Source organism: Mastomys coucha, unplaced genomic scaffold (assembly GCF_008632895.1).
Source record: "Mastomys coucha isolate ucsf_1 unplaced genomic scaffold, UCSF_Mcou_1 pScaffold22, whole genome shotgun sequence".
In the NCBI taxonomy this organism is placed as follows: Eukaryota; Metazoa; Chordata; class Mammalia; order Rodentia; family Muridae; genus Mastomys; species Mastomys coucha.
The window spans coordinates 61,338,313-61,342,244 of record NW_022196905.1 but is presented as its reverse complement, the minus strand read 5'-3'; positions in this window follow the sequence as shown (position 1 = coordinate 61,342,244).

Below are 3,932 nucleotides of genomic sequence, written 5' to 3'. Positions count from 1 at the left end.
CCTTTGCCTGTCCTATTCTTGCTACAGCACAACGGTCTCTCTTTACCCTTGATGTCTGGAAAGCTGTCTGTGTTCAAGACTTCTTCCTTCCTGCTATAGTGCTATTTTGTATTTGCAAGGAGACTCCATCAGTCAGCCAAATAGTGACCTTTTGCCTTTGAGTCTGATGACAACATAAGCTAAAAATGGGTCTGTGGTGGTTTCAACTTCTAGTTCAATGGAGTCATTGTTATTTTGGTCTCTGATGGAAGGACTCTGGGTCAAATTGCTATGGCGGCTTTAACAATAGCTCAATGTGCCAAGGAAGATCTAGCCATTCTTCAAACTTTTAATTATCAGGCTTTGGAATAACCTTTTGCATAAAATCTGCTTATGCAAAATAGAGTGCCATATGATTATTTATAAAGATTTCTTTTTCTCATTTATTTTTATGTGTTTCTGTATTCTTGTGGGTGAAGCGAGGGCAGCCTGTGTGCGGGTACCCTAAGAGATCCGAACTGGGTATCAGGATCTCTGCAGCTGGAGTTCTAGGCCATTGTGAGCTTCCCAACAAGGATACTGAAAATAGCAAGCACTCCTAACTGCTACACCATCTCTCCAAAGAACCCCTCCTGGCTTGCTTTTTCTAAAGAGCACTGTGTCTTGATAAGAACATAAGCTTCTTCCCAAATCTCCAGTTCTATTTCCCAGCTCTCTTGCTTGTTAAGTATACACTTATTTTGTTAACACAAATTAAAATGTCATAGCAAGAGCAGTTTGGTTGCCAATCAAATCAGTTTTCATTGCCTTCATGATGAGCAAGGGCTCCCTGTACCTTTGAGCTTTTCATCATCTGAACGGAAATGATTTTAAACTCTATATGGAAAGTATTAAAATACTCTCTATGCATCTCTTAATCATTTCAGTTTTGTGGGTACTAGTATTACTTCTAGATGTACAGATGAGAAATGCAAGAAGATAAAGCACAGATAACTTCCTTAAATTTTGTCCAACATGCAAATGTTGGCACTGGGGAAATCCAAACCAGACTTTAGAATCCAGAAGCTGTCTTTTTAAGTTCTTTGATGCACTGCCTATTGCTGTAATCTTTGCATTTGAAGCAACAGTGAATGCTTGAATTGACCAGCCACTATAGCAAGTGCTTTGCTTTCCTCTTACTTGATTTTATAGCAGGCTATGTCTTGACACCTGCACTTTTGTGACTGATACAGTTACTATTATCAAAGATGCTGCTTCAAGCTTCATCAGCCAACAAGGTCCCTGTATTTTGTTCCTTTGAGCATCCAATTTTAGTATCTCTACCACTTATCTGGCAATCAATAATTTGACACAATTTGCACCCTAGCTATCTGCCACAAGCATTATCTCTTCAATCACTATGGAAAGAAAAGCTGTGTCACATGTATGTTTGTGTCCCTTACAATTCTTGGTACGTTTCTTAACGGAGTGTCATGTGGTTAAATTTGATACCAGAAAGCGAAGAAATTTTCTATAATTATCACCATAACATTATTAACAAATTTCAATGTTTTTTTCAGATTAGTGTATGTGAACTCTATACATTACAAACCCTTACTTGACCCCTAGTTGTACAGACACAGGCAGAGGAGAATACAGGAAGAGAAATGCAGATTACAGAACTACTTGAATATTTATAATAGCTCAAGGAGCCATAGCAACTACTGAAAAACACAAAGAACACTTTTACCTGGGGGATAGAAAAAAGTTATAATTCTCTTTTCAAAGAATAAAGCATGATCTAAAATTGCCTAGCTAGAAAACAAAACTGTGATAGAAAATAGACTGACAGTTCTGTCTCCAGGTAAAATCTACAGGAGACAGAAAACTCAAAACAGACCTAGACTTCAGAGAAATCAAGCATCACATGGTCTTCTGGGGCAAGCCCCTGAGACTATATAACAGTTCTTCTAGGATGTCTGGGCTTTATATCTTTACTTATCAGATGTAGACATCACAGGACATAGAGTATTAGAAGACTGACAATGTAGAGACCATTATTTTCTATTAGTGTTAATATTTCTCACCCACAGCCATAGACTGATGCTACATCACAGCATCATTGTCTGGATTGGACATTTTGCTTTCTAATCTGTGTGCCTGCGTTTTAGATATAAGGGTAAATATATAGACTAAAAGGTAACAACTTAAGGGCATGGGAGGCTAAATGAATCACAGTGAGGAATCAATGTGGATGTTTTTTTCTGGGTATTGATTAGCACTGATATTAAATTCCACTGTTATTACCTATAAGCAATGTTTTTCAGAATATTTTATATTGTTCTATGAAAGCTGTATTTTTCTTCTAACTCACCTTCTCACTAAATTGTGCATTTTAAATTTTCCAGTGTATTCTGTTCTAGGTTTAAGTGAAAGGTTTTGAAAGTCCAGAATAGAATTAGGACAAGTGTTGCTGTCACAATGTTTTTTTCTTATCCAAGAGGAACAGTGTTTTAATAAATGAATACTTCACTACAGCTGAAAACATTCTCCATCAGTGAGTTTACACAGTTCACTAAATAATTTCCAAAGAGGCCAGGATGCTTGAAGAAAAGGATGCCTCCTGATAGTAATTCCATCAAATGGAATCACTTCCATCAAATGGAAAGCATGAGCAATGAATGAGACCATCTCTTTCTGAATGAGAAGGTGAGATATATGTCTGGGAGAATACTTGCAATGAAAACCCTATTTCCCAACATAGTTGATCCTCCAGCTAAACACTGCCTACATTTGCCTACATTAGCTACATCAGCTGCTTAGAGCCTGAAAGGTGTTGCAAACAGCAATGATGATTGCCTTAAGCATTTTACCCACAATGCTCTTCGCTAAATGCTATGGCACCAGAGTTAGCTCAAGCCTTGTGAGCAAACTTACACTTTCAAGATTTAAAAGCCTCCTACCCCTCGCCCAAGCTCTGTAATATTTGCAACCAAGAGAACCACCTTGTCTGTTTGCATGCTTCTGCTACATGAACACAACCCCCTCTCTCTCTCTCTCTCTCTCTCTCTCTCTCTCTCTCTCTCTCTCTCTCTGTGTGTGTGTGTGTGTGTGTGTGTGTGTGTGTGTGTGTGTGTGTGTGTTCTATATTGTGACATACAGTTTTCATTCTTCCCTGCAGGGATTTATTAAGATGTAGGAGGAATGAGAAAGTAAACTGACTAATCTATCAGAACTAGATTCAATGCACTGAAAATTATTCAGTAAAGTTGGATGTTAAGAGAAAGTTACTTTCAAATTAATAATGAAAAAGGAAATAAACATTTCTGGAGAAATGGCCATAAAATTCTGAAATAATATTGCCAGGAGATGATATGCTAGATCTTCACTCTTCATTTACGAGGAAGACCTGATTGGCTTCTGTACCATGTGTGAGCTCTGCTCATGAAAGACAAAATGAAATAAATTTCCTAAATATTTACATAATTAATGTTAATAATTTTTAGAAGGACCTTTAGAAGAGAAAATAATTTGAAATAAACACAAAGTTATATTATTAGATCATTTTTTTGAAGATTCTCAAATTTTTTTGTTTTGGTTTGGTTTTTTGTTTTGTTTTATTTTGTTGCTTTTTAACTTAATGAAGTCTAGATTGGATCTCACTATCATATATTTTCTGGTGGTAACTAGTATTGTCGCTCTTTAAAATCACTAGTTATTGTGGATAGTCCTGCTCCTATATTTCGATGCTAATTCTACTTTCCCTGGAGGGGTTGCAAATGAGGAGTGAATCACATATACAGGTGCCTTGTGAAAATTCTCCCCACTTCAACTTTTCAAATAAAGGCTAGAGTAGGTGATTGAGCAGTAGGAGGGAAGGTGGAGCTGAAAAGTTTGTGGGAGAAGGGAAAGAAGAGAGAGAGAACAACAGAGGAGGAGAAAGAGAAGAAAGAAGAGGAGGAGGAGGAGGAAGA